Raw genomic sequence first — 12,741 nt, 5'->3', positions numbered from 1 at the left:
ATGGACGGAGGGGGGAGGACCTTGGACTTTCCACAGGGCAGGGAACCCTGACTGCTCTTTGGACTGGAGAGGAGTGGGGAGAGGAGTGGGGAGAGGATTAGGGGATTAGGAGAGGATTAGGAGAGGAGAAGGGTGGGAGGAGGGTGCGGAAATGGGAGGCTGGGAGGAGGCAGAAACTTTTTTTTTCCTTTTTTTAATAAAAAAAAATTCCTAACAAATGAAAAAAAAAGAACAAATCAAACAATAAGGTGTTGATACGGAAGTGTAGCCAATCATATTTGGCTAGGGTGTGGCCGCCTGGGACAAGGAAGAAAAGACCTGGGAATCCAGGTGCCTTCCTCTTATTTTGCCTCTCTTGGCTATGTGTGGTATTCGCTGGATCCTGGATGTGTGAGTTTCTCCGTTTTCCAATTATTAAATTATATTAGTTGTTTTTGAGATGGTCTGGTTAAATCTAATGGCCGGTCAACCACACCCATCACTTGGCGCCCAACGTGGTAACTAAATTCACTTAAAAACCTGAGAGGGCTTTTAAAAAGTGAGAGAGAGTTTAACACAGCTTTTTGCTGTTCGTAGTGATGATGCGAGCAGGCCTGCTTTTCATCCCACCAGGATCCCACATGGCTACCTTAGCCCTGGAATAATTACAGAAAAACTGTATTCATTTAAACACTGCCTGGCCCATTAGTTTCAGCCTCTTACTGGCTAATTCTCACATCTTGCTTTAATCCATTTTTAGTAATCTGTGTAGCACCACAATGTGGTGGCTTACCGGGAAAGATCCTAACTTGCATCAGAATCATGGCTTCTGACTCAATTTCCTTTTTCCCAGCATTCTTTCCTGTCTACTCCACCCACCTGTGTTCTGACCTATCAAGCCAAGCAGTTTCTTTATTAACTAACCAATGAAAGCAACACATAGAAAGAAGACCCACCTACATTCTTTTCCCTTTTTCTGTTTAAAAAAAAAAAAGACTTTTATTTTAACCCAGTAAAATTACATATAACAAAGCAGTTCTGAAGCAAGAATTATAGTTACAATATTTATATCTACTTTATCTTTTATTATAACTAAGGAAAACAATAACTATCTATATATTCTTCAACTTCATCAAAGACACCAGAAGGATATAATATTACCTAAGTAAACAAGAAATAAGCAACTTCCAAACTCTAGAAATGACAGAGACATCTTGCTGCCTGGACAGTCACCCAAAGTTCTTTTGTACCGTTGGGAGATACATCTTCGGCCCACAGGGCCATAGTATCCAGCAGACATTTCCATGAAGCAGAAAATTCCAAAGACAGTTCAGTCACTTTCTTCTATGTCCTGCAGAATGTCTCGCAGACTCTTGCATGAATCAGGAACCCTGAATGACCACCTCACCTTTGGGCACTTTCAGCAGTCCTTTCTTTGTCGGTTCTGTGTGTCCAATTTATGCATCAGTCCAGGCAAGAGCAGTTTCTTGCCCAAATGGCTATCAAACTCCATAAGGAGCCTCTTTGATGCCCATCTTCCTCTTTAAGTATCTGGTGCTGCCAGCAGCAGACATGTCTCATTGTCATGAAAAACCCTAAGTTATTAAAACATTAAATGCCATATTTTGTAGTCTTTGAAAGATATTAAGAATGTCTATCTGAAATCTATGCACATCAAGAAAGTCTAACTAACATGACTACAAACTTGACTATTATAGATGATTATCCATTAACAACCTATATACATTACATTTTTAAATGAACTACACAATCACAATACCTTAATCAAGATGAAAAATATGCATATACATATAACAAAATTGACCTTAAAATCCATACCAATGCAACTTATTCATATCTTTATCAAGGTATGAGACACAGGCAGGAGGCAGGGCATAAGAATCTTCGAGAGCAATGTTAATATTAGTTCATGATTCAGTTTTCTTCAAAGGGAGAGTAGAGGAAAGGTGCTAGAAAAATATAACTCAGCTTTGAGTATTGTTATTCTTTCTGCAGGTTGAAGGGTGGAGACAGAACACGAGATACGCAGCGGTGCGGCGTTAGGAAGGAGACATGGACACACAGTGGTCCCACGTGCGTGCACTTTAATGGAGGGGGGGGTAAAAACAGGTGAAGTACGGGGGTGAAGAGACGAAAGGGGAGAGGGGGGAGAGAGAGAGACTTGAGGTGACCCTCATTTTTAATGGGTAATGCAGGGGCATCTGGGAGAAATGTCCTGTGCCTGTGCTGCTTCTCATCGCGCTGGTATCCGTAGTCCAGGGGAGTGCTGGGAACTGTAGTCTCCAAAAGGAACAACAAGTATTACCTTTAAAAATATTTTTACAACTTCCTATATATATATATATATATATATATATATATATATATATATATATATATAATGTACTTGGATCATACCCCTATTAGCTTCTTATCCCTTTCTGCTTAAAATTTCCTTTCTTTCCTAGATACTCAAGGAAGTGTGGTGCCTCATGTGATCCTCCCCTCTCCACTATGGAATTCAGTCTTATGCAGGTCATGTGTAGGTAACTACAATGCTCTGTCATCATGGGTGTAACAACCATATCAGTTCCAGCTGAAAGCATTCACAGCTCTCCTTCCCATATTCCAGCTCATTCTTTTTTTTTTTTCAATATTTTCATGTCCTCTTCCATAATAAGCACTTGGCTTTTGAGAGGTTGGTGCAAATGTCCTGTTTAGGACAGATCATTTAATGGTCACTTATTTTCAGCATTTTGACCATTTATGAGCCTCTGCATAAACTGCCTATTGCAAGAAGAAATGACTCTAGGAATTGGTGAGATTGCTCAGTCATTCACTGCACTTGCTGCTCTTGCATATACCCTAGGATCCAATGATTGCTTCTGGCCTCTGTGGGCACTGCACACTCATACATGCATGAATTCAAAACTTAGGCACACAAAATAAAAATAAATAAATCTTCTTAAAAGGAAGCTTCTTTGACTAAATTTGAGAGCCTCACTAACATGTGGATATAAATTAAACCATTTAGATAGCTGTGTGATTCCATGTCCACTTTAGCTTCACCTTTTCATCGGCAAAGTAAAGTTAGTTTTTTAAAGCACTTGCTTTCTTAACTTTTATTTCTACTTCACATGTTCTTTCCAATGTCCTAAGTAACTTCCTACAAGGCACTCTTCTACTTTTAGCATGGGAGATGGGATTTTATTAGCCATTAATAAAACAACATTTTGAATCTTTTCTAATTATTTCATAGAAGACAATATGTTTTCTGTTCTATGAAGACAAGTCTTTCACTGGTGTTGGTCATAGACCAGCTATGAGTGATAAAAAAGGCAATTCTTGAACTCTACCCTAGAACCACTTAAGTGAGAACGTCCAGGAATTGAAATTTGATATTTTCATGTTCTAAAAGGTCTTTAGATGTTTCTAATGTTCAATCAAGTTCAACATTATGCATGTTCTTAAATGTACTGTAGTCTTTCTAGAACATTCTTTCTCTAAGTCTTGTAGAAATTCCACAAGGATAAATGCAAAACATCTATTATAAAAGTCTCTCTGTATAGTTTTCTGCATTTAAACAAATATTGTCCCTCCAATTTCTATGAATATGGGGTAGAATAAAGGAAAACATCACTACTAAGGTACAAAGGACTAAAACACCACCTAGCTACAAGAAAATGGCTAACCTGTTTTAAAACTATTCATCAGTCTTTTTTTTTTTCAGACTACAGAATCATATTTATGAGGACATGTTAGCTTTCAGTTCCTGTTACCAGATACTTGAGAGAATCAATTAAGAGGAGAAACAGTTTGTTTTGCTTATGGCTTCATTCCATGATAACTGGCACCATCACATTGTCACATTTAAAAGCAAAACACTAGCTGGAAAGTCTCATTAGAACAAAACTGCTGTCCTCATGAAAGACAAGAAGAAAAGAGGAGGAAGAAAGAGAAGAGGAGGAGGAAGAAGAGGTAGAGAAGGAAGGGAAGGGGGAGGAGGAGAGGAAAAGAAAGAGAAAGAGCAGGAGGAGGAGGAAGTAGAGAAGTAGGTAGAGGGGGAGGAAAGAGTTAAGGAAGTGGGAGAGAGAATATGTACATTTAAAGACCATGTTCACAGTATCCCAATGACAATTTCTTCCTATTAGGAACCAAGCTCAATAGCTCATTCAGATATAAATTAATAGATGGATGAGTCCCCTGAAGTGGTCAGTGCCCTCATCATCTTATCATGTCTAGTAGTACCATTAGACATGGATAAAATTGTCAACACATGAAATTTGTTGAACATACACCATATTTCAATGATAACAGGATTTTTTTCTTTTTTTATTCTTTTTTCTTGTTTTAATTGAATACTATATATTTTTCTCCACTCCCTTCCCTCTTTTTCCTTTCCCTCTCCCCTTCTGAACTCTCCTATGATGCCCACATTCCTTATTTACTAAGGAGATCTTGTCCTTTTCTACTTCCTGTGTAGCTTAGATCCATGTGTGTCTCTCCTAGGGTCTTCTTTGTTATGTAGGTTCTCTGGGATTATGAATTTTAGGATGTTTTTTCTTTCCTTTATGTCTAAAAGTCACTTATGAGTGGGAATATATTATATTTGTCTTTCTGGGTCTGAGTTACCTCACTGAATGTGATGTTATCGAGACTCATCCATTTGCCTACAAATTTCAAGATGCCAATATTTTTTACCACTGTGTAAATTTACCATTGTGTAAATGTACCACATCTTCTTTATTTATTCTTCAGTCGAGGGGCAGTTACGTTGTTTCCAGGTTCCATCAATGACAAATAATGCTGCTTGAATGTAGTTGAGCACCTATCCTTGTTGTATGATTGAGCATCCCTTGGGTATATACCCCAAAGTTATATTTCTGGGTCTTGAGGTAGGTTGTTTCCTAATTTTCTAAGAAAACGCCATACTGATTTCCAAAGTGGGTGTCCAAGTTTTCATTCACACCAGTAATGCAGGAGTGTTCCCTTTACCCGGCATGTTCTCCAGGATAAGCTGTTAACAGTGTTTTTGATCTTGGCCATTCCTACAGGTGTAAAATGGAATCTCAGAGTTGTTTTGATTTGCATTTCTCTGATGGCTAAGGATGCTGAGCATTTCTTTTGTGTCTTTCTGCCGTTTCAGATTCATCTGTTGAGAGTTATCTGTTTAGTTCTATACTCCATTTGTTATTTTAATGACCAGTTTCTTGAGTTCTTTGTATATTTTGGAGATCAGCCCTCTGTCTGATGTGGGGTTGGTGAAGATACTTTCCCCATTCTGTAGACTGCTGTTTTGTCTTGTTGACCATGTCATTTGCTTTACAGAAGCTTCTCAGTTTCAGGAGGTTCCATTTGTTAATTGTTGCCCTCAGTGCTACTGAAGTTATATTTAGGAACTTGAGTATATTGAGTGCCATTGCGCTCAAGTGTACTTCCCACTTTCTCTACTATGAGGTTCAGTGTGGTTTGTTTTATGTTGAGGTCTCTGATACATTTGGACTTGAATTTTGTGCATGGAAATAGATATGGATCTATTTTCATTCTTCTACATGTTGATATCCAGTTATGCCATTACCATTTGTTGAATATGCTTTATTTTTACCATTTTATATGTTTTGCTTCTTTTTCAAAAATCAGGTGTTTGTAGGTGTGCTCAATGATATCTGGGTCTTCTATTAGGTTACATTGGTCCTCCTGTCTGTTTGTATGCCAAACTAGGCTGTTTTCAGTACTGTAACTCTGTAGTGAAGTTTCAAGTCAAGGATTGTGATGTCTCCAGAAGTTCCATTATTGTATAGAATTATTTTGGCTATCCTGGGTTTTTTGCTTTTCCATTGTATTTGAGTATTATTCATTCTAGGTCAGTGAAGAATTTTTTTTGGGATTTTGATGGGCATCACATTGAATCTGTAGATTGCTTTTTGTAAGATTGCCATTTTTTGCTGTATTAATTCTACCTACCCAAGAGCTTAGGAGATTTTTCTATTTCCTGGTGTCTTCTTCAATTTCTTTCTTCAACGACTTAAAGTTCCTATCATACAGATCTTTCACTTGCTTAGTTAGAGTTATTCCAAGATATTTTATGTTATTTGTAGCTATTGTGAAGGGTGATATTTCTCTCATTTCTTTCTCAGACCATTTGTCATCTGTATAAAGGAAGGCTACTGAATTTTATGAGTTATTCTTATATCCTGCTACATTACTGAAGGAGTTTGAGTTGTAAAAGTTCCTTAGTACAATTTTTAGGGTCACTGTCATATATCACCAAATAGTGACAGCTTGACTTCTTTTCTGGTTTGTATCCCCTTGATATACCTTTGTTATCTTGTTGTTCTAGGGGGAACCTCAAGTACAATTTTGAATAGATTTTGCATAAATGTTCATGAGTGAAATTAGTTTGTAATTTTCTTTCTAAATAATGTCTTTTTGTGATTTTGGTATCAGGGTAATTGTAGCCGCATAAAAAGCCATGTTCTTTCTGTTCCTAAAGTGTGGAACAATATGAGGACTATTGGTATTACTTCTTCTTTTGAAAATCTTGTAGCATTCTGTGCTGAAATCATTTGGTCCTGGGCTTTTTTTTTTGGGGGGGGGGAGTCTAGGAGACTTTTGATGGCTATTTCTATTTCTTATAGCTCTATTTAATTTGCTTATCTGGTCTTGATTTAATTTTGGTAAGTGATATGTATCCAAAAAAATTGTTCATTGCCTTTAAATTTTCCAATTTTTTGGGGTACAGGTTTTCGAAGTATGACCTAATGATTCTCTGGATTTCTTCTGTGTCTGTTTTTATGCCCCCCTTTTCATTTGTGATTTTGTTAATTTGCACATTCTCTTTGCCTTTTGGTTAGCTGGGATAGAGGTTTGTATATTTTGTTGATTTTCTTGAAGAACCAACTCTTGGCTTCACTGATTCTTTGTATTGTTTTCCTTTTGTTGATTTAAGCTCTCAATTTGATAATTTTTTGTCATCTAGTCCTCCTGAGTGAGTATGTTTCTTTTTGTTCTAAAGTTTTCAAATGTTCTGTTAACTCCCTAGTGCAGGATTTTTCCAGCTTCTTTATGTAGCCATCTAATGTTATGAACTTTTCTCTTATCACTGCTTTCATTGTGTCCCATGAATTTGGGTATGTTGTGTGATCCTTTTCATTCAATTACAGGAAGTTTTGAATTTCTCTCTTTATTTCTTCCTTAACCTACTGGTGATTCATGTAAGCATTGCTTAATTTCCTGTGTTTGCGGACTTTTTAAAATTAGTGTTGCTACTGAATTCTAGTTTTAAGCCACGGTGATCCAATAAGATACATGGGGTTATTCCAATTTTCTTTTTGTATCTGTTGAGGCGTGCTTTGTTACCTAGTATATGTGATTAATTTTTGAGAAGGTTCCATGAAGTGCTAAGAAGAAAGTATAATCTTTTGTGTTTGCATCGAAAGTTCTATAGATGTCTGTTACTTCCATTTGAATCATAACATCTGTTAGTTCCCTTATTTCTCTGTTGAGTTTCTGTCTGGCATGCTTGGTGAGAGTGGGGTGTTGTAGTCTCCCACTATTAGTGTGTGAAGTTTAATGTGTGATTTAAGATTTAGTCGTGTTTCTTTTACATATGAGGGTAAACTTGTATTTTGGACATAGATGTTCATTATTGACATTTCTTCACTGATAGAGTTTTCTTGTGTCTAATATGAAATGTCCTTCTTTGTTTCTTTTGTTTGGTTTTAGTTTGAATTCTATTTTGTTAGATATTAGAATAGCTACACCAGCTTGTTTCTTAGGTTGATTTGATTGAAATTTTTTTTCCAACCCTTAACTTTGATGTAATGTCTGTTTTTAAGGTTGAGTTGTTTTTCTTATATGTAGCAAAAGAATGGATTCTGTTTTCATATCCAATCTGTTAGTCTGTGTCTTTTTATATGTAAGTTGAGTCCATTTATATATTTTTTCCGCTTATTTATTTATTAAAGATTTCTGTCTCTTCCCTGCCACCACCTCCCATTTCCCTACCCCTCCCTTAATCAAGTTCCCTTCCCTTGTCATCCCATAGAGCTATCAGGGTTCCCTGCCCTGTGGGAAGTCCAAGGACCACCCACCGCCATCCAGGTCTAGTAAGGTGAGCATCCAAACTGCCTAGGCTCCTACAAAGCCAGTACTTTCAGTAGGATCAAAAACCCACTGCCATTGTTCTTGAGTTCTCAGTAGTCCTCATTGTCTGCTATGTTCAGCGAGTCAGGTTTTATCCCAGGTATTTCAGACCCAAGCCAGCTGGCCTTGGTGAGTTCCCAATAGAACATCCCCATTGTCTCAGTGTGTGGGTGCACCCCTCGCGGTCCTGAGTTCCATGCTCGTACTCTCTCTCCTTCTGCTCCCAATTTGGACCTTGAGATTTCTGTCCGGTGCTCCAAAGTGGGTCTCTGTCTCTGTCTCCTTTCATCGCCTGATGAAGGTTAATATTCAGGAGGATGCCTATATGTTTTTCTTTGGGTTCACCTTCTTATTTAGCTTCTCTAGGATTACTAATTATAGGCTCAATGTCCTTTGTTTATGGCTAGAAACCAAATATGAGTGAGTACATCCCATGTTCCTCTTTTTGGGTCTGGCTTACCTCACTCAGAATAGTGTTTTCTATTTCCATCCATTTGTATGCAAAATTCAAGAAGTCCTTGTTTTTTACTGCTGAGTAGTACTCTAATATGTATACATTCCATACTTTCTTCATCCATTCTTCCATTGAAGGGCAATTAGGTTGTTTCCAGGTTCTGGCTATTACAAACAATGCTGCTATGAACATAGTAGAGCATATACTTTTGTTGTATGATGTGGTCTCTCTTGGGTATATTCCCAAGACTGGTATTGCTGGATCCAGGGGTAGATTGATCCCGAATTTCCTGAGAAACCTCCACACTGCTTTCCAGAGTGGTTGCACAAGTTTGCATTCCCACCAGCAATGGATGAGTGTACCCCTTTCTCCACAACCTCTCCAGCAAAGGCTATCATTGGTGTTTTTATTTTAGTGAAGGGCTGGAGAGATGGCTCAGTGGTTAAGAGCACTCACTGCTCTTCCAGAGGTCCTGAGTTCAATTCCCAGCAATCACATGGTGGCTCACAACCATTTGTACTGAGATCTGGTGCCCGCTTCTGGAGTCCATTTATATTAAGTGGTATTAATGACCAATGATTGCTTGTTCCTGCTATTTTAGTTTTCATAGTTGGTAATGTTTAGTAGGAAGCCACTTGTTTGTTTGCTGGCTGCACAGCTCAGAAATAACCACACAGAAGCTATATTAATTAAATCACTGCCTGGCCATTTAACTCTAGGTTCTTATTGGCTAGCTTTTACATTGTAATTTTACCCATTTCCATTAAGTTATATTTTACAATGAGGCTCGTGGCCTACCAGCAAGGTTCTGGCATGTCTGTCTCCAGTGGTAGCTCCATGGCTTCTCCTTTATTCCGCCTCTTTTCTCCCAACATTCAGTTTAGTTTTCCCTGTTTAGCTCTACTCTACCCTATCACAGGTCTAAGGCAGAGTCTTTATTAACTAATGGCATTCTCAGCATACAGAGGGCAATCCTATATCATAATGTTATCGTGTGTATTTTTCTCTTCTTTGGGATTTGCTGCTATGAGATCATCTAATATCTATGCTTTTGTGGATGCAACTATCTTCCTTGGGTTGGAGTTTTCCTTTTAGTAGTTTGTGTAGGGCTGGGATTGTGGCTAGGAATTGTTTAAGTCTGGTTCTGTCATGGAATATAATTTTGGCCACCTATAGTGATTGAAAGTTTTGTTGGGTATAGTAGTCTGGGCTGGCATCCATGGTCTCCTAATGTCTGTGTAATGCTTGACAAGGACCTGGCTTTCATTGTCTACATTGAGAAGTCAGGTGTAATTCTGATAGGTCTGTCTTTGTATGTTACTTGGCCTTTTTCCTTTGCAGCTCTTAGTATTCCTTCTTCAATCTGTATATTTAGTGTTTAGATTTTTATGTGGTGAAGGGACATTTTTTGTTCCAGTCTATTCAGTGTTCTGCAAGATTCTTGTTTCTTAATAGGCATATGTTTCATTAGGTTGGGAATGTTTTCTTCTATGATTTTGTTAAATATATTTTCTGTGATTTTGAGATGGACTTCTTCTATGCTTATTATTCTTACATTTGTTCTTTTCACAATGTCCCATATTTCCTAAATAACTTGTGTTAAGCTTTTGTTAGATTTACTGTTTTGTTTGATTGATGAGTCTAATTCTTCTATCGTATTTTCAACACTTAAGATTCTCTCTTCCATTTTTTTGTATTCTGCTGTTTGTGCTTGTGGTTCCTGATCGTTTTTCCATATTTTCTGTTTTCAGAATTCCCTTGGTTTGTGTTTTCCTTATTGTCTCTAGTTCGGTTTTAAAATCGTGAATTATTTCTTTCACCTGTTTGATTGCTTTTTCTTGGTTGACTTTAAGAAATTTGTTGATTTCTTTCATTTTTTGCTTGTCTTTTTCTTTATTTCTTTGAGATAATTTTTCATTTTTTCTTTAAAGGTTTCAAACCTTTTCCTAAAGTTGTTTTTTTTTAAGGTAATTTCCTTCTGCTTCATCTGTATTGAGGTGTTCAATTCTTTCTGTTTCAGAGCAACTAATTTTTGTCGGCATTATATTGGTCTCTGTGGTGCTGAATGTGTTCTTACCTTGTCTGCCCATATTTTTCTCTGATTGGTGTAGTTGTGACTCTGGTGATCCCTCTTTCAGGTGCATTGGATCCAAAACTGAGATGGTTGGTCCTTGTGCTGGAGTCAAGGCCATGATTCCAGTCAAGCCAGAGGTCACTTGGAGTTCCTGGAATTTGCTTGGTGCTCCTGGAGGTTGCTCTGCAATCCTTGAGTTTGTTTGGGCCTGCTCCCATGAAGGTCACTTGCTTGGGTCTGTTCCCAAGGAGGTTGCTGGCTTGGCCTAATCCTATGGAGGTTGTTGGCTTGGGCCTACTCCTGTGGAGGTCACTGGCTTGGACTTGCTCTGAAAGAGATTGCTGGCTTGGGTCTGCTCCCACAGAAGTTACTGACTTGCGCTTGCTCCAGCAGAGGTTGCTGGCTTGGGCCTGCCCTGTTGGAGATTGTTCCCTAGAGCCTGTGCCAGAGGAGTTTGCTGACTCAGGCCTTCTCCAGCAGAGGTCACTAGCTTGGGCCTGTTTTCATGGATGTCCCTGGCTGGGACCTGCTCCCTCAGGGAATCTCTGGTCTGGACCTGGTCCCATGGAGGTGGTGAGCTTGAGCCTGCTCTGGTGGAGGTTGCTGGTTCAGACCTGCTCTGGAGGAGGTGGCTGGCTCAGACCTGCTTCTGTGAATGTCCCTGACTGAAGCCTGTTCCCATTGTGGTCACTGGCTCTGGTCTGCTCTGGCAGAGATTGCTGGCCATAACAGGATTTCTCAATTTCTAAAAGATTCCATACTAAAAAATCCTAGGAATTAGAATCAGTTTTGCTTGCCCATTAATGTCTAAGGAAATTTTGTCAGGGTTCTCTTCCAATAAACTCTTTGTAAGTCATACCACCTTGTGGCTACTCTTTAATGTACACTGGGTCAGTGTTATTTCATATTGCCTTGAACCATCTAACAATTTCTTGGTTGATTCGTCACTTCCTCTATTACGTCTTGCTATCATGACTAGCACACACAATAACACTCAGATATTGTCATTTTACTGATAAGAGACATGGTTAGGAGAGAACACAGCACCCCTATTCTGATATTTTACAGGAAAGTCTAAAAATGAAAGAAAGGGCTTATGAGATCAATATACTGATTTTTTTCTCATTTATCTTTTTTATGACTTTTTTCTTTATATACACTAACACCAAGAAGTCAATCAGCATCACCCTTCCTATTTCTAATCCCCTTCCTTACCATCACAGTGCTAGCTAGAATCCTTGATTCCTCACTCATCAAATAGTTTGAACTACTGAAGTCACAAATGATGGCACATGACTTTTAAATTCATACAAAGAAGAATAGAGCTTTTTAAAAATTCTAATTCAATGCTTCCTAAAATATTTAATGTGGAATTATATTAAAATAGCATAGGTTGGACCAAGTACAGTATTACAGTGTTTGACTAGCAATGGGTAAAGAAGTCCTTGGTTTGACCTACAGTACTGACAAAAAAGAATTATCATAGGTGAATCAGTTGTATGTAGTTTGCATAGAGAAGTACTCATTTAGCTAAACATTTTTCTCCTTATTATTGAATTATCATGCTACATATATGTTAATTCTGGGTCTGTTTATAAATATAAATTGAAGAAAAAATCTACAGAATTTTACCAGGTATTATAATAATTGCCTATTTTTCTACAAATGTACACTTGGATTTGATTTTTTTTATAATAAAATAACATTGTAACATGCTCAGGGAACCAGTGATTTAAAGGAACCCCATGGTGAATCCTTCTGTAAAGTGAAAAAAAATCTCTTCATTTATTTGCTGCATAAATCCAAATTTTCATATTGGAGTTTACCTGCTGGGAAGAAATGTTCCCCCCATTGTCTGGGTCCCCTTGGCTAGCCTTCTGTTCAATATGTGACCTTCTCACAACTCTGTGATTTACATGGAGCTATTTAGAGAAGTAAACAAGTGGCATTGCGTGCTAAGTAGGGGTGATTAGATTGAAGGGCTGCCAGGAGCCAGCAGGACAAAAGATAAAAGGAGCTTAAGCCACTATGTAGAAGAAAATCAAAGTACAATGGAGGAGGTAAAAAGCAAAAGATTCCATAGCACTGA

Source organism: Microtus ochrogaster, chromosome X, assembly GCF_000317375.1.
Source record: "Microtus ochrogaster isolate Prairie Vole_2 chromosome X, MicOch1.0, whole genome shotgun sequence".
Lineage (NCBI taxonomy): Eukaryota > Metazoa > Chordata > Mammalia > Rodentia > Cricetidae > Microtus > Microtus ochrogaster.
Note: the sequence above shows the minus strand (reverse complement) of the source record.